Genomic DNA, 19,837 nt, shown 5'->3' with positions numbered 1-19,837 from the left:
TAATCAGGCCCCATCTTATCTTAATGACCTTGTAGTACCATATCACCCCATTAGAGCACTTCGCTCTCGCTCTGCAGGCTTACTTGTTGTTCCTAGAGTATTTAAAAGTAGAATGGGAGGCAGAGCCTTCAGTTTTCAGGCCCCTCTTCTGTGGAAGAGCTTCCAGTTTGGATTCGGAGACAGACACTATCTCTACTTTCAAGATTAGGCTTAAAACTTTCCTTTTGCTAAAGCATATAGTTAGGGCTGGACCAGGTGACCCTGAATCCTCCCTTAGTTATGCTGCAATAGACGTGAGGCTGCCGGGGATTCCCATGATGCATTGAGTTTTCCCTTCCAGTCACCTTTCTCACTCACTATGTGTTAATAGACCTCTCTGCATCGAATCATATCTGTTATTAATCTCTGTCTCTCTTCCACAGCATGTCTTTATCCTGTTTTCTTCTTTCACCCCAACCGGTCGCAGCAGATGGCCGCCTCCCTGAGCCTGGTTCTGCCGGAGGTTTCTTTCTGTTAAAGGGAGTTTTCCTTCCCACTGTCGCCAAAGTGCTTGCTCATAGGGGTCATATGATTGTTGGGTTTTCTCTGCATTTATTATTGTGCTATCTACTGTACAATATAAAGCGCCTTGAGGCGACTTTTGTTGTGATTTGGCGCTATATAAATAAAATTGAATTGAATTGAATTGAACATCCCACGGAGCACTGTTCAAGCCATCATTCAGAAATGGAAGGAGTATGGCACAACTGTAAACCTACCAAGAGAAGGCCGTTCACCTAAACTCACAGGCCGAACAAGGAGAGCGCTGATCAGAAATGCAGCCAAGAGGCCCATGGTGACTCTGGACGAGCTGCAGAGATCTACAGCTCAGGTGGGGGAATCTGTCCATAGGACAACTATTAGTTGTGCACTGCACAAAGTTGGCCTTTATGGAAGAGTGGCAAGAAGAAAGCCATTGTTAACAGAAAACCATAAGAAGTCCCGTTTGCAGTTTGCCACAAGCCATGCGGGGGACACAGCAAACATGTGGAAGAAGGTGCTCTGGTCAGATGAGACCAAAATGGAACTTTTTGGCCAAAATGCAAAACACTATGTGTGGCGGAAAACTAACACTGAACATCACTCTGAACACACCATCCCCACTGTCAAATATGGTGGTGGCAGCATCATGCTCTGGGGGTGCTTCTCTTCAGCAGGGACAGGGAAGCTGGTCAGAGTTGATGGGAAGATGGATGGAGCCAAATACAGGGCAATCTTGGAAGCAAACCTCTTAGAGTCTGTACAAGACTTGAGACTGGGGCGGAGGTTCACCTTCCAGCAGGACAACGACCCTAAACATAAAGCCAGGGCAACAATGGAATGGTTTAAAACAAAACATATCCATGTGTTAGAATGGCCCAGTCAAAGTCCAGATCTAAATCCAATCGAGAATCTGTGGCAAGATCTGAAAACTGCTGTTCACAAACCCTGTCCATCTAATCTGACTGAGCTGGAGCTGTTTTGCAAAGAAGAATGGGCAAGAATTTCAGTCTGTAGATGTGCAAAGCTGGTAGAGACATACCCTAAAAGACTGGCAGCTGTAATTGCAGCAAAAGGTGGTTCTACAAAGTATTGACTCAGGGGGCTGAATAATTACGCACACCCCACTTTGCAGTTATTTATTTGTAAAAAATGTTTGGAATCATGTATGATTTTCATTCCACTTCTCACATGCATACCACTTTGTATTGGTCTTTCACGTGGAATTCCAATAAAATTGATTCATGTTTGTGGCTGTAATGTGACAAAATGTGGAAAAGTTCAAGGGGGCCGAATACTTTTGCAAGCCACTAAAACTCCCCGTCTGCTTTCCTCCAGGGAACCTCTGGAACCCAGTGCTCTTTCGTCATTCAGAGCTCATGCTGGAAAAAAAGTAAGGTCATTCGACTTACACTTTTCTCACCTCCTGGACTGGACAATAACATATCCTCTCCTCTGGCAGAACCTCTTTGAACTTGCCTGAGCTCTCTCGCTTACCTTCAAACCCATAAATTACTTAGTCTCATTAAACATTGTGTTACTGATACACACATAAATTCAGAGTAGGCCACTGGAACAAGGCATACAGAGACTGACAATATGGAACTGCTGCAATCCTACTAATGCATGTGGGAATTATAAATGAGTAAAAAGCTATAATCCACACTGATTGTGCAGTAGCTTCAGTAAAAGATGGCTACTACCAAAGCTGGTGCCAGTATGGAAATAATGAGTCAGCTCCAGCAACCTCCTACAGCAAGAAGCAGTGAACATCACAAAGGCAGAGGCAACAATAACTTTCTGGAATGAAGAGCTGATCAGCACTTGGCCAGTAGATGTAGATTCACCCTTGTTCATCCAATTCTTTCTGTAGTAATTAAAGATGTATGCTGCACAATCATCTCCCCCTGGAAAAAGCACAATTTAAAGAAATCTTTTAAAACCCAAATTTACCATGATATATATATATATATATATACATATGTATATATATGATGAGTGCATGTAAACTATGTATGTATTGATATTACTGACAATGCTTCTTGTTTTTTGTCAGTTCATGTAGTGAACACAGAGGGTTTTTTCTGGTTCTTATAACATTTTTGTAATGTAAATCAAATGAGCCGTTTTTTTTTAGATCACTGAGAAGCATCATTCAAAAAAGATTAACTGATAGGCTTTAAGAGGGAAAGATTGGGAAAAGCTCTTTATTGGATACTGCTTTTATATATACAACCAGATAATTATGCTAACTAGTACTCATAGTTTGTCAATCGGTCTCCCGGAGTATATAATCAGATTCAATCTGATGTTGCACCAGTATCTTTTCTCCTCTTTGATCTGTCCTCTTCTCCTGGTGAAGAGGTGAGTCACTCAAATTACACTGTGTCAAAAACAATGGAGATGCCAGCAGCACAGTCTCACATGCCATTTCATAAATACAGTGCCAGGAGTGCTCTTGGAAGGCCTTGTCTGAAAAATGTAAATTTTCTTTCGAGGAATGTAATTTTTTATTTGTTTATTTTTTTGTGAAGCTGCGCTTTGTGTTTACCACCAATTCCACTGTGGCTACAGGCTAACAATAAAAGCAGTGACAATGCTGGTCCAGGGCTGGACAGGCTTTTGTTGCAGAACCACTGGATTAATGAATTAATGAGCTGGTGTAAATTTGCAGCTCAGCAGTTGTATAGAGTAAATTTGCCCCCACATCGAAGCTACAAACAGTATCTCTGCTTGTGCATTGTGTTTTCTGTCGATGATTATTGTGGGTCCTACAGTACCATATTAGAGACAGAACTTCAACAATAAGACAAAGTCCTATGAGCAAGCACTGAGAAGCAGTAGGGAGAAAAAGAGCTCTCTTAACAGAAAAGATCCATGGCAGATCCAGGCTCAGGCCAAGGCAGCCATCTGTGATGAAAACGTAGAGGATGAGGGAAAAAAGAAGCAATTAAAAGTAATGACAAAAATGACCCCCCTCACACATACACACACAAAAGTGGCATACACGGGGACAATTGTTGGAGGAATGGAGAATTGTCCAGTGCGTTACAGACAGTCTGTTAGAATCTTGGACTTGGAAGCTTTATAAAAAAAAGCAAACTAAGCTAGTTTATAAAGCCACAGGAGATGTGTACAGACATAGCAAGAACGAGCTCAATGTTAAATTCACACAGATTAAAATGAGCTGGCTCACGTTAATTATTTACAATTTAGAAATTGAAACAGTTCATGGTCCCATACCTGAGCGAGTTTCTGTTCATTTTGGTTTCCTTTTGTGCTTGTGGTAGTCTGAGCTATTCTTTCAGTTGATCGTTCTCTTGCCATCCATGCAGCCCAGAGTTATTGCCACTTCCTGGACTAAATGAATTACCACACAGTAGGGACGTTTCCACGGACAGAGCAGGCTGACGATCAGGAGCACTGGGACATTTCCCAGTAGCTTCAGGGTTATTTTGGTCCGCCGTGAACATTAAACTTAATCTGCAAGCAGTTTATGGACCCCACAGAATCCTGAAATAAGCTGTGATTCTCTCTGCCACTGATTGACTCTATCTCTGCAGTCTCCATGGGGTGCAGGTGCACAAAGATCCTCATAAACATGCACAGCATTTCTTTCTGTCTCTCTTTGTCTTTTAGAAAGGCAGGCAGTATGAACCAGTGTTGTTAACAATGCTGGACAACATTGAAGGAAAGAGACCAGCTCAGTCCAAAAAACATCCATAGTCTGTTATACACTGATGTAGTCATAATCCAGGGGTAGGCAACCTTTCTGATGGCAAGTGCCATTTAAAATTTCCTCAGAAGTCAGTGTGCCATATGATTGCATTAGCAATAAATTTAATAACGCTCTATATGAACAGTTACACATTACCACTTTATAGAATTATATTTGTTTGCAAATGTTGGCAGCTATCAGCGAATAGTTATCAGCTATTTTGAAACAAAAAAAAGACACTTTTTATCCATAACAAGAACTCCATAACAGAAAATGAACTGTACAACAGAAAATACAAATGCTATTTATGGTCTCCTCACAACAGTGATAAGAAAAATAAACTGGGCCAATATGGTATGTTTGTTAATACAGAGACACACATGTTAATGTGATCACTGGTCTCCCACTCAGAGACACAGGTCTCCGAGTGTCCAACATTCAAATGGCTACCTGAGGACACTCATGTGAGAAAAAATCTGCTCACACAGATATGTAGAGCCAAATACTGTCAATAAGGCCTCTGCAATGTTCTGAAGACAGTTAAACTTGTCAGGTAGTGATGTCCAGCAGGTGAAAATGCAAGCTCCATGAACACACACAGCTGTGGATTCCAGCTGCTTCGATGTCGCATTAACTGGCATTAACTCAGCCAGTTAATGCGAGACAAATCTAGCTGCTCATTAAAGCTTTCTGGTTTGATCAGAAAATAAAACATTGGTCCATACACCTGAAAGTCCCAAAAATGCATTGTGTCTTGAGTCTATGGATGCATTTTGACTAAAGACCGGCCCCCCAGATATTAAAGCCATAAAGCCTTTGAATGAAAACAAACACTGTTGTAACAGTGATGTACACTGTCTTGTTGGTAAATGTATGATTTCTATTCATTTTACGTCAGATAAAAACTTGGGTTGTAAGCTTCAGATAATTATTTAACAACAGCCAGACATTTTAAATGAGAACTAGAAAGCGAAAATTTCAGAAGAAATTTTATGTGTGCCTATGCCGCTGCTAATCACTGTAGTTTGCCATTCATACGGCTACAGAGAGCAAAACTCAGAAGAGCAGCCATTCTCCACCATGAACTATGGTAAAAACAAACACCGCTCACGCTTCACAGATGACAGCTTACAGTTTTGTGTAAAGATGAAGTTACTTTGTACAGCGCCGATTTGCAGACGCTGTGCACACAGGTTCATGAGCAGAAGTCCCATTGTACCACGGCAGACCCGACAATGTTTGCATGAACACACTTTGAAGCATTACATTATAGACCACTTTTCACACATGCATTCACTTTTTGTTTTTGTTATTTTACACAGTGTTCTGAATTATGAACAATGGTCTACAGCCAATCCTGTGTATTATTATACAAACTTTGGTTGTGAGATTCAGATAACTATTTAATAAAAGCTAAATATTTTATATGAGAGTAAGAAAGAAAAGTATATCTTTGTGTCCACCTTTCTCTGTTAATGCCCTAGCTCCCCCCTAAAAGCTTTGCTAGATCCGCCCCTGCACAGTTACCAGCTGTCAGCTACACAAAAAAGGAGCTTGGTCTTTGTCTCTCAGAAACAACTCATAACTTCCCTTCAACTCATTCATGTCACCTAAAGTGTAAACCTGTTTCTCCATCACCAGTTCAGCTCTGATGATTCAGTAAGGACATCTCCTGATTTCATCTTCATGCTCCAGCAAACATCAGCTGATACTAGAAATTAAAATCAAAAGAATTCTAACAACAGCTGATCAAGCTTAAACGTGCTGCTGTTGTTTAGCGCGATAAATAAGAGCGAACAGCCGATCATTGATCAGTTTCATGATTGACGCGTTCAACACGCGAGAGAATGACAGGGGAGGCTTCGTAACGACAGAATAAATCATAATGTTTTCTCTGAATGTGGGGCGATTCCGTTTATGCGGCACGGCAACTCTATGAACTAACCCTAATGAATAAAATAAAGTCCAACGTCAGTAACTTAGTGCGCACACAGCTGTATATAAACACCGTGGCATTACGATTGTAAAGGTCAACGAAAATAAATTACACCTAAACTCAGTTTATATCTGACCCAAATAGAGAGCGACCGGTGCTGACACGAGTTTCACCCGCTTCAATATAAGCCAAGACTGGGTGCTTTTTCACGAAGGGTTGCTAGCGGCGCGAGCTAACTATGCTAGCGGCGCTAGCTAGCTAACCGACTATCAGCAACACATAAGAGAACTGCTGCTAAATAAACTACACCTAAACTCTGTTTATATCTGACCCAAATAGAGTGCAGTTCATAACTTCTTACCTGAAATTCAGTTCACCTCACGCGCTCCTGCCTTCGCTTTCCCTGATCCATGATTGACCACCGCGTTAGCAATCGCCTGCCCGGCCTCATATGTCTCGTTGGCGGCATGTCCTTTCTGTCACACACCGGTGGGTAGCTGCCCTCTGTTGTAGCTCCACCACCAAACAACTCAGTTATTTTTTCCACATCCAGCTGTAACTCCGATTCTATGCGAGCATTTGCGAGAGACCGGGAGGTGAAAGGAGAGAGAGAGTCCCTCGCTATCCATTTGCAGCCAAGTCGCGGCAGCTAGCTAGGTAGCCGGCTAGCTGTCAGGCAGGACCGACGTAGTCAGAGCACTGTCGCTAAATATGGGATGTCTTGATAAAACAAGCAGATATTTGAAGTTTACACACCTACATTCTCGCCTGAAAATATCTTAAAAGCTTATTTTGTGACCTAGAAACACGAATAAAAGACATATAAAACGAAGTGGTGGCCGCCATTGTTCACTCTGTAGAGGCGTGCTATGAATTGTGGGATATTGAGTTTTCCACCAAGCATTACCGTAACTTTTGAATGATTTGCGCAACCTTAAAAATTCCAATGGCTCCTGAAAGCAGCGACGCTGTGCGCACCGCTGAAATTGTCATCATTACGGTAATCCAAATAAGGGTAGACAGGCTGTACCACTCCCGGCATACCACTAGAGAGAGCCAACACACCACAAATGAAGTCTGTTTATTTGGCGCCAAAAGATGAATTGGCCTAAATTTGCACTAAAATATTAATATTTAAAAACTATAAAAGTCATGAACACCAAAAGTCATGACATAATAGTCCAGCTCCAGCCGCACAAAATGATCTAACATATGTAACCCTAATGTCAAAGCTGTTCGGCAGAGGAGCGCGGGAAAATTTTCACTAAAATATTAATATTTAAAAACTATAAAATTCACAAAGACCAAAAGTCATAGCACACCATTCCAGATCCGGCCGCACAAAATGAGGTAACATATATGAAGCTTGTCTCAAAACTGCAGGGGCGAGATTCGCTGCAAAATTTCAGGCGGAAACTGGAGAATAATAATAATAACTAGAAAGCGAAAATTTCAGAAGAAATTTTATGTGTGCCTATGCCGCTGCGAATCAGTGTAGTTTGACATTCATACGGCTACAGAGAGCAAAACTCAGAAGAGCAGCCATTCTCCACCGTGAACTATGGTAAAACAAACACCGCTCGCGCCTCACAGATGACAGCTTACAGTTTTGGGTAAAGATGAAGTGACTTTGCACAGCCCGATTTGCAGATGCTGTGCACACAGGTTCATGAGCAGAAGTCCCATTGTACCACGGCAGACCCGACAATGTTTGCATGAACACTCTTTGAAGCATTACGTTATGGACCACTTTTCACACATGCTTGGTGTACCCACACAGCCGGCTGTAGCTTTTCAACTGACAGCCCGACACACACCAAAAAACAGCCGAAAAGAGCACAGACTTTACGCCCGTGGGTCCACCTCCCCTGCAGCGGCACTGCAGACCACGCCCGCCACACACATCAAACACGTAAAATAAATATTTATGCACTTTTGCATTTACTTTTTGTTTTTGTTATTTTACACAGTAAATGATTAACAATGGTCTACAGCCAATCTTGTGTATTATTATACAAACTTTGGTTGTAAGATGCAGATAACTATTTAATAAAAAGCTAAATATTTTATACGAGTAAGAAAGAAAAGTATATCTTTGTGTCCCCTTTCCCTGTTAATGCCCTACCTGGCCCCTGGCAAAAGCTTTGCTAGATCCGCCCCTGCACAGTTACCAGCTGTCAGCTACACAAAAACAGGAGCTGGGTGTTTATTTGTCTCTGAGAAACAGTTCATAACTTCCTTCAACTCATTCATGTCACCTAAAGCAGGGCTCGCAAAATTTCAAAATCCCTGGTAGCCCTTGGGAGGCACTCTTCAGTTTTGGTAATAAATTTAAGTAGCCGAATAAAAAAAAAAGAGGACAATTTTTGATTGATGTTTTGTTTCCTTTACAATATTATACATTAAAGTATAATATTGTAAAGGAAACTCAAACATCAATCTAAAAATATTTAAAACACAAATTACAACAACAATTTCAATCATCAACTCAAATATTTGGTTCTAATTGAACAAATTTCTATGAACTTGTAAGAACTGTACAACAGGAATCAGTCTGTGTCAGATCCTTATTTTTGACATTTCCACTGAAATCACAGGTAAGAGGCAAGTGCAACCAAGATCTAGGCCATTTGCTTTTTGAAGTTTGCAAAGACTGCTAAATTTTGCCAGTGGTAGTTCACTCTTTGCAACATAGTAGGCTGTTCTAAACAGATTTTCAGGACTTCTTGTTATGCTTGGTTTATTTTTAGTATGCTTTTTGCAATTGGTGTTTGTTCTGGGAAAGATATTGCAGACTGGGCAATAATGCATTTCTTGCATTTGTCATGGGTTCTGATGGGGTCTTTCTTAAAATGACTGGTCCCAGTAACAAAGGCGCTTGTCGACTCAGAAATCGAGGGAAACTCACAACACACCCGGCAGAACATGAGGTTATTTAGCTCGTCGTATTCCAGCCACATAAATTCTTTAGTCCATGAAACCATAAAGCTGCGCTTTCTTTTCCCTCATAGTCTGATTTGTCATAACTTTTCCGTTTTGTGGTTGGCTTTTCTTTGGCTGCCCTTTCTTCACCCTGACCTCTCTTGTTTGGCTCTGCAGAACTAAAATACCTGCTTAAATCCATCTGCTCTTACATGCATACTTACATAACGATCAGCAATTCTCTGCGTAATCAGCCTCTATCACGTTTAAGCTTGCTGCAGGAGATTTCACTTGTCATGTTTGATAGTAAGCTAACGATTGATAAGACGATGTCAGAGGAATTGGTGTGCAATTAATCTGTGACTTACCAATTAGTGCTGTCGCTCTCTACACACAGTTAGCGCAAAGTGAAAGTGAAAGCAAATTCAAACGCGATTTCAATGTGTCACATATTGACAGTGGCTCATCGATGCCGATGACATAATTACTCAGCTACATTTGCGAAAGAATGCAAAAGCATTGACATATCTTTCCTCCCATGATAGCCCGACGGGCAGGGGCTGAGATGGATTTTGGTAGCCCGATTGGAAAAATCGCTAGCCCGGGAAGTCGGGCTAGCGATTTTGCGAAAACCTGTAAAGGGTAAACCTGTTTCTCCATCACCAGTTCAGCTCTGATGATTCAGTAAGGACATCTCCTGGTTTGGACCAGCCGCAAAATTAAAATCAAATGAATTCTAACAACAGCTGATCAAGCTTAAACGTGCTGCTGTTGTTTAGCGCGATAAACAAGAGCGAAAAGCCGATCGTTGATCAGTTTCACGATTGAAGTTGCAACAGGCCAGAGAATGACAGGGGAGGCTTCATAACGACAGAATAAATCGTAATATTTTCTCTGAATGTGGGACGATTCCGTTTGTCACGGCAACTCTACGGACTAACCGTTATGAATAAAATAAAGTTCAACGTCAGTAACTTAGCGCGCACACAGCTCTATAGAAACTCCTGTGCAATTCATAACTTCTTACCTGAAATTCAGTTCACCTCATGCTCCTGCCTTAGGTTTGCCTGATCCACGATCTACCACCGGTCGATCGGCGGTCCCCTCGCCGCCTCCTATGTCTCGTTCCCACATGTTTTCTGACACACACCGTGTAGATAGCTGCTCTCTGTTGTAGCTGCTGCGCGTTAGCCAAGACCAAACAACTCAGTTATTATTTCCACATCGACCAGCATCATCGGCCCATATAAACGAAAAATAAGTCCACCTAAGATAGTCTGTTGGCGAGCGAACAGGTGATGGTCAGCAGTCTCACTGAAGGCAAGCCCGGGTGCTCGAAGGGTCGCTAGCGGCGCTAGCTAGCGGCGCTAGCCACGCTAGCTAGTTAGCCGGCAACATCGTCAGATATAATATGGGATGTTTTGACAAAACGAGCAGATATTTGAAGTTTACACACCTACATTCTCGCCTGAAAATATCTTAAAAGTTCATTTTGTGACCTAGAAACACGAATAAAAGACGTTTAAAACGAAGAGGTGTCTGCCATTGTTGAACTCGGCAGAGGCGTGCTATGCATTATGGGATATTGAGTTTAAAAACAAGCATACAGATTTCGGCCGTACTACTCCCGGTATACCACTAGAGAGAGCCAACCCACCACAAATAAAGTCTGTTTCTATGGAAATTGGCCTAAATTTGCACTAAAATCTAAATATTTCAAAAACTATAAAAGTCATGAACACCAAAAGTGTATACCATACTAGTCCAGCTCCAGCCGCACAAAATGATCTAACATATGTAACCCTATTGTCAAAACTGTTAGGCAGAGAGGCGCGGGAAAATTTTCACTAAAATATTAATATTTAAAAAACTATAATAGTTATAAACACCAAAAGTCATAGCACACCATTCCTGATCCAGCCGCACAAAATGAGGTAACATATATGAAGCTTGTCTCAAAACTGCGGGGCGAGATTCGCTGCAAAATTTCAGGCGGAAACTGGAGAATAATAATAACTAGAAAAATTTGCATTTCCTGCGAAAATGCAGTGTGGATGCTGTAAAGCTGAAGCTGTCAGCTGAAACTAGCTGAAAAAGCTGAAAAGTTGCAGAAGTTGTAAAACCTTTGCAAAAATTGTAATAACTTTGCAGAAGCATAAGAACTTAGCAAAATGTAATTACTTAGCAGAACTGCAATAACGTAAAGAAAACATAATACTTGGCAGAAATACAATAACATAGCAGAACTTAGCAGCAGAAATTAGAATAAATATTGTAACTTAGCAGAAACAAGATAACTTTTCAGAAATACAGGATTTTAGCAAACATGGTACAAGATTACATAGATACTTTATTTAAACAAAAATACCTAAACATTGCACAAATACTGTGATTTAGGACAAATACTACAACATAGCAGAAATGCTGTAATTCAGCAAATATATTATGCTATGGCACAAATAGAAAGAATATGCTCAAATACTATGATTTTGCTCAAATAATATGATTAAGCAATAATACTAAGATTTAGCAGAAATACTGTATTTAGCACAAACACCGAAAAGTAGCAGAAATACTGTAATTTAGCATAATAGTAATAACTTGCACAATTACAAATATGGACATGGTAAATGGCCTGTATTTATATAAGCGCTTTTATGGTCCCTAAGGACCCCAAAGCTCTTTACATATCCAGTCATTCACCCATTCACACACTGGTGATGGCAAGCTACATTGTAGCCACAGCCACCCTGGGGCGCACTGACAGAGGCGAGGCTGCTTGACACTGGCGCCACCAGGCCCTCTGACCACCACCAGTAGACAACGAGTGAAGTGTCTTGCCCAAAGACACAACGACCGAGACTGTCCGAGCCGGGCCTCGAACCGGTAACCTTCCGATTACAAGGCGAACTCCCAACTTTTGAGCCACGATCGCCCCCATATATGGAAACACACATGCACAGAGACACACACAGGATCCAATTCAATCAACCAGTGTAAATATATTGATTTTAAATCACACAATAAGATACACCCATAAAAGGCTCTCTCTCTCTCTCTCTCACTCTCTGTCATACAGACACACACACACACACACACACACACACACACACACACACACACACACACGCAGCAGCAGCAGAAGCAAGTGAACAAACAGGGGCTGTACATACAGTGTTTCCTGTATGTTTCTAGGTGGGTCAAAAAGCCTGGAGCTGCTTAATTTGAATCCACCAATCAGAAAGGCTATGTACTTTTTCCCGCCAAAACAGGTGCACCTGTTTTTACACACACGCAACACAGAGACAGGATTTGTGCAGTCTATTTTTCATAGTGAGGACTCCTCTCAAACAAATGGCTATAATTTCCTTACCAGCTGCGCCACTGGGAAAGACAGTGAGCTCTTGGGAAACGGGGTGATGAGCAGTCAGAATTAGATCGCGGTGAGACGCAAAGAGCGCCGTTTTTTGGAGTTACAAAACGTCGTGTAACTCCAAAACTAGGTGGACTAGAAGCATAATTCTTGTACTGGGTGAATCAGCGGACTTTGGTGTACTTTGACTGCGATTTTCATTACTCTTTGTACATCCGTCGCTGAGATATGACGAGAGAAGAAACGGCAGACCTCAGATATGATTGGCTGGCTGGGAAGCTGGCAGAAATATATAGTAATAGTGTGATTAAGCATAAATACTACATTTAGCAGAAATACTGTATTAAGCACAAATCCTATAAAAAGCAGAAATACTATATTAAGCACAAATCCTATAAAAAGCAGAAATACTATATTAAGCAATATAAAAATCCTATAAAATGGTATAAAAAGCAAAAATACTGTAATATGATTTGGTAGAAAAACTATAATTAATCAGAAATACTATATTTGGCAGAAATACTGTAATCAGCACATATACTGTAACATGACAGAAATTCCTCCACTTAGTAGTAATACTATAACATAACACAAATGTTATGATGAGTTGAGCGGCTGGTACTCTGGTGCAGTCAGCACAATCTGGAGCTGAACACTCTTAAAACTGTAGAGATGACAGTGGACTTCAGGAGACATCCTCAACTCTGCCCCCCCTCATCATATCAGACAGCCCTGTGTCGACTGTGGAGATCTTCAAGTTGCTGGGTACCACCATCTCCCAGGACCTGAAGTGGGAGACCAACAACTCCATCCTCAAAAAGACCCAGTAGAGGATGTACTTCCTGAGACAACTGGGAAGTACAGTCTTCCACAGGAGCTGCTGATCCAGTTCTACACTGCAGTCATTGAGTCTGTCCTGTGCTCCTCCATCACAGTCTGGTATGGTGCAGCCACTAAACAGGACAGGTGCAGACTGCAGCGGACTGTACGGGCAGCAGAAAGGATCATCGGCGCCCCTGCCCTCCATCCAGGATCTGTACCTCTCAAGAACCAGGAAACGGGCAGGGAAATCATCACAGACCCCTCACACCCTGGACACAGACTTTTTGATCTGCTGCCCTCTGGCAGACGGTACAGAAGCCTGCAGACCAGGACCACCCGACACAGGAACAGTTTCTTTCCCTCGCCATCTCCCTTCTAAACAGTTGAACTGTCACACTGCTCCCACTGCCAGACTGCAACTGCACCTTATGTACATTCTGTAGTATTCATTCCACCTCATTTCATTTCTGTATTTTATGTATATACGTTTAGATTAGTTATTTATAGTCGGTTTACACAGCTTTGTGTATGTATGTGTATGCATGTGTAATGTATATATAGATACGTGTGTGTGTGGGTGTGTGTGTGTGTGTGTGTGTGAGATTTACATTGCTGTGCTCGAGAGCCACCATCTACCGGAACCAAATTCCTTGTATTTGTCTGCACATATACTTGGCCAATAAACATGATTCTGATGACTTGGCACAAAAACCATGATTTAGCAGAAATACTATGATTGAGCAGAAGTACAAAGATGTAGTAAAAGTACTTTGATTTAAGAGAAATCCAATTATGGAGGAGTAATACTTTAAAATGGGAGAAATATTGATACACACACACATTCACAGAGCCTAAAGGGAAGAGTATTTGTGCCATGGAGTGTTAAGAAGAATCTGAGGTCCATATTAGAAAAGCTGGTAAAAAGTTTTGAGAATTGTAATAAATGATGAATATGAATTAGTGGTCTGTGATAGTGTATTAATTTGTAGGGCAAAAAACATGTTGTCCAAGGTGTAATTGAACCCACGACCTTTGGGTTGCAGACCTGTGTCATTACCAGCTGCGCCACTGGGAAAGACAGTGAGCTCTTGGGAAACAGGGTGATGAGCAGTCAGAATTAGATCGCGGTGTGAGGCAAAGAGCGCCGTTTTTTGGAGTTACAAAACGTCGTGTAACTCCAAAACTAGGTGGACTAGGAGCATAATTCTTGTACTGGGTGAATCAGCGGACTTTGGTGTACTTTGACTGCGATTTTCATTACTCTTTGTACATCCGTCGCTGAGATATGACGAGAGAGAAGAAACTGCAGACCTCAGATATGATTGGCTGGCTGGGAAGCTGGCAGAAATATATAGTAATAGTGTGATTAAGCATAAATACTACATTTAGCAGAAATACTGTATTAAGCACAAATCCTATAAAAAGCAGAAATACTATATTAAGCACAAATGCTATAAAAAGCAGAAATACTATATTAAGCAATATAAAAATCCTATAAAAATGGTATAAAAAGCAAAAATACTGTAATATGATTTGGTAGAAAAACTATAATTAATCAGAAATACTATACTGGGTAGAAATACTATATTTAGCACAAATCTTATAAAATAGCAGAAATAGTATGATTCAGCACAATAGTAATAACTTAAACAGAAAAATTGGAAAAGCAAAATGGACAGCTGAAAAAATGCTGAACATGCTAAGGGTCCTTCAAATGTACTTGTTAAATGAAAAAAAAACTCAGCAAAAAAAGTGTAACAGTCACACAATCACAAATATGGAAACATATGGAAACACACATGCACAGAGAGACACACACAGGATCAAATTCAGTCAACCAGTCTAAATATATTGAATTTAAATCATACAATAAGATGCTCCCATAAAACTCTGTCTCGCCTCTCTTTCTCTCTCTCACACACACACACACACACACACACACACACACACACACACACACACACACACACACACATACATAGGGAGAGACAAGCAAGTTTCTAGGTCAGTCAAGCAGCCTGGGAGCTGCTAAATTTGAATCCACCAATCAGAGAGGCTGTGTACTTTTTCCCGCCAAAACAGGTGCAGCCGTTTTTACACACTCAGCACAGAGAGAGACAGGATTTCTGCAGTGTATTTCTCATAGTGAGGATTCCTCTCAAACAAATGGCCATAATTTCCTAACCGTAGGGGCTAGAACGGTCATTCTTACACCGTTTTGTTCAGAAGAGATGGGGGAATCTTAAAGTGTTTACAATTTATCATTAAAATATGAATTATTAAAGATATTTGACTTCTAATGCACCATAACTGAGTAGAGGCAAGCGAAAACTGCCTTGACTTGCCCCCAAACAAAGCTTTCTAACTCTAAATCTATTTGGAGTATTGATATCATTCTTTCACCGTAAGAGACAGCAGGCTTTGGTGAACAGTCATGGAAATTTTCAGGTCTCTGTGGAAATCCATCAAAAGATATGACGAGAGAAAAAAGTGCCTCATTTCCAGAGTTTGAAATCTGAAGAAATCTGAGCGAGGGACAAATTTCCTACCCTCAAACAAACCCAATTCATGGCCAAATGGTAATAGGTGAGAAAGAAATTCTTGAATTGTGAGCGTCAGGAGTGTCTGAAGATATACTGGGACAAGCCTTATGTCTTAACTTTGCTTCGTTAAGGAGATATGACGATTCGAATATGCCTCTCATTACAGAAATCAAGCGGTGATTTTGAACAAGCTCTCCATTGACTTTCTATGGAGTTTTTGCGACTTTGTGTTGGTCTGAGGAGATTTGCCAAAATTCTATAAATCTCACAACAATGATGGTGACATTTTCTGAAAGCCAGCAAAAATGCGTACGTTTTGATGTATAATTTGTGTGGGTTGAGTGAAAACTGAGCGAGTAGCAAGAAGTTGTTCGGACATGAAGAGAAAATTGCCAAAGGTACAGTGGCTCACTTAGAACCAACTGCATAGCAACCATAACAACGCATGTATTTTGTGAAAATCACAAAAATGAAACTCAAAACTTAAAGAGGGATAAGATGAAAACGGTAACAGATATGAAAAAGCTGAATCATTCATGAATAGCCCAATAATTTGTGAACATTTTAAAGTTTGAATGGTTGTTCTACGTGAAAGTAGGAAAAAGTAGTTAAGTTTCAAAAACAAGCAAGTTTTAGCAGAATTATGGAAGTTTCCCATTCATTTCAATGGGACAAATTAAAGGAAAAAAGCTTAATATTTTAAAAGTATAAGAGCAGAAAATACCAAAAGTCATAGCAGGAATTAGCAGAAAAAGCAGAATAGTTTAAAATTTGAATGGTGAAAATCGGCCAAAAATTGAAAGTAGTTAACGGACGAAAAAACGAAAAAACGGGAGCAACTTGAAGAATAATAATAAAGAATAAAGAGAAACAGGAACTCAATAGTGTGGATGCCTAAAGCATCCACACAATAATAATAATAATAATAATAATAATAAATCCGAGGAATAGTAATATGTGTGCCTCTTGGCATAGGCACACATAACTAGAAAGCGAAAATTTCAGAAGAAATTTTATGTGTGCCTATGCCGCTGCGAATCAGTGTAGTTTGACATTCATACGGCTACAGAGAGCAAAACTCAGAAGAGCAGCCATTCTCCACCGTGAACTATGGTAAAACAAACACCGCTCGCGCCTCACAGATGACAGCTTACAGTTTTGGGTAAAGATGAAGTGACTTTGCACAGCCCGATTTGCAGATGCTGTGCACACAGGTTCATGAGCAGAAGTCCCATTGTACCACGGCAGACCCGACAATGTTTGCATGAACACTCTTTGAAGCATTACGTTATGGACCACTTTTCACACATGCTTGGTGTACCCACACAGCCGGCTGTAGCTTTTCAACTGACAGCCCGACACACACCCAAAAACAGCCGAAAGAGCACAGACTTTACGCCCGTGGGTCCACCTCCCCTGCAGCGGCACTGCAGACCACGCCCGCCACACACATCAAACACGTAAAATAAATATTTATGCACTTTTGCATTTACTTTTTGTTTTTGTTATTTTTACACAGTAAATGATTAACAATGGTCTACAGCCAATCTTGTGTATTATTATACAAACTTTGGTTGTAAGATGCAGATAACTATTTAATAAAAAGCTAAATATTTTATACGAGAGTAAGAAAGAAAAGTATATCTTTGTGTCCCCCTTTCCCTGTTAATGCCCTACCTGGCCCCCTGGCAAAAGCTTTGCTAGATCCGCCCCTGCACAGTTACCAGCTGTCAGCTACACAAAAACAGGAGCTGGGTGTTTATTTGTCTCTGAGAAACAGTTCATAACTTCCTTCAACTCATTCATGTCACCTAAAGCAGGGCTCGCAAAATTTCAAAATCCCTGGTAGCCCTTCGGGAGGCACTCTTCAGTTTTTGGTAATAAATTTAAGTAGCCCGAATAAAAAAAAAAGGACAATTTTTTGATTGATGTTTTGTTTCCTTTACAATATTATACTTTAATGTATAATATTGTAAAGGAAACAAAACATCAATCTAAAAATATTTAAAACACAAATTACAACAACAATTTCAATCATCAACTCAAATATTTGGTTCTAATTGAACAAATTTCTATGAACTTGTAAGAACTGTACAACAGGAATCAGTCTGTGTCAGATCCTTATTTTTGACATTTCCACTGAAATCACAGGTAAGAGGCAAGTGCAACCAAGATCTAGGCCATTTGCTTTTTGAAGTTTGCAAAGACTGCTAAATTTTGCCAGTGGTAGTTCACTCTTTGCAACATAGTAGGCTGTTCTAAACAGATTTTTCAGGACTTCTTGTTATGCTTGGTTTATTTTTAGTATGCTTCTTGCAATTGGTGTTTGTTCTGGGAAAGATATTGCAGACTGGGCAATAATGCATTTCTTGCATTTGTCATGGGTTCTGATGGGGTCTTTCTTAAAATGACTGGTCCCAGTAACAAAGGCGCTTGTCGACTCAGAAATCGAGGGAAACTCACAACACACCCGGCAGAACATGAGGTTATTTAGCTCGTTGTATTCCAGCCACATAAATTCTTTAGTCCATGAAACCATAAAGCTGCGCTTTCTTTTTCCCTCATAGTCTGATTTGTCATAACTTTTCCGTTTTGTGGTTGGCTTATCTTTGGCTGCCCCTTCTTCACCCTGACCTCTCTTGTTTGGCTCTGCAGAACTAAAATACCTGCTTAAATCCATCTGCTCTTACATGCATACTTACATAACGATCAGCAATTCTCTGCGTAATCAACCTCTATCACGTTTAAGCTTGCTGCAGGAGATTTCACTTGTCATGTTTGATAGTAAGCTAACGATTGATAAGACGATGTCAGAGGAATTGGTGTGCAATTAATCTGTGACTTACCAATTAGTGCTGTCGCTCTCTACACACAGTTAGCGCAAAGTGAAAGTGAAAGCAAAAACAAGCGCAAATTCAAACGCGATTTCAATGTGTCACATATTGACAGTGGCTCATCGATGCCGATGACATAATTACTCAGCTACATTTGCGAAAGAATGCAAAAGCATTGACATATCTTTCCCTCCCATGATAGCCCGACGGGCAGGGGCTGAGATGGATTTTGGTAGCCGATTGGAAAAATCGCTAGCCCGGGAAGTCGGGCTAGCGATTTTGCGAGCCCTGTAAAGGGTAAACCTGTTTCTCCATCACCAGTTCAGCTCTGATGATTCAGTAAGGACATCTCCTGGTTTGGACCAGCCGCAAAATTAAAATCAAATGAATTCTAACAACAGCTGATCAAGCTTAAACGTGCTGCTGTTGTTTAGCGCGATAAACAAGAGCGAAAAAGCGATCGTTGATCAGTTTCACGATTGAAGTTGCAACAGGCCAGAGAATGACAGGGAGGCTTCATAACGACAGAATAAATCGTAATATTTTCTCTGAATGTGGGACGATTCCGTTTGTACGGCAACTCTACGGACTAACCGTTATGAATAAAATAAAGTTCAACGTCAGTAACTTAGCGCGCACACAGCTCTATAGAAACTCCTGTGCAATTCATAACTTCTTACCTGAAATTCAGTTCACCTCACGCTCCTGCCTTAGGTTTCCCTGATCCACGATCTACCACCGGTCGATCGGCGGTCCCCCGCCGTCTCGTATGTCTCATTCCGCATGTTTTTCTGACACACACGGTAGATAGCTGCTCTCTGTTGTAGCTGCGCGTTAGCCAAGACCAAACAACTCAGTTATTATTTCCACATCGACCAGCATCATCGGCCCATATAAACGAAAAATAAGTCCACCTAAGACAGTCTGTTGGCGAGCGAACAGGTGATGGTCAGCAGTCTCACTGAAGGCAAGCCCGGGTGCTCGAAGGGTCGCTAGCTAGCGCCGCTAGCCACGCTAGCTAGTTAGCCGGCAACATCGTCAGATATAATATGGGATGTTTTGACAAACGAGCAGATATTTGAAGTTTACACACCTACATTCTCGCCTGAAAATATCTTAAAAGTTCATTTTGTGACCTAGAAACACGAATAAAAGACGTTTAAAACGAAG

General features: G+C 40.9%; 1 long non-coding RNA gene across 3 annotated transcripts in view; it reads right to left on the bottom strand.

Moving 5' to 3' along the window:
* Positions 1–19,379, bottom strand: part of LOC120441757 — a 29,107-nt gene extending 9,728 nt beyond the window's left edge. For all 3 annotated transcript variants that reach the window (XR_005614251.1, XR_005614250.1, XR_005614252.1), the window contains exon 1: positions 19,348–19,379. This is a non-coding gene — a long non-coding RNA (uncharacterized LOC120441757). The remainder of the gene's footprint in view (positions 1–19,347) is intronic.
* Positions 19,380–19,837: the final 458 nt, after the last annotated feature.

The sequence above is a fragment of the Oreochromis aureus genome, linkage group 9 (genome assembly GCF_013358895.1).
Source record: "Oreochromis aureus strain Israel breed Guangdong linkage group 9, ZZ_aureus, whole genome shotgun sequence".
NCBI lineage: Eukaryota > Metazoa > Chordata > Actinopteri > Cichliformes > Cichlidae > Oreochromis > Oreochromis aureus.
Note: the sequence above shows the minus strand (reverse complement) of the source record. Positions and strands in the feature narration are given on the sequence as shown.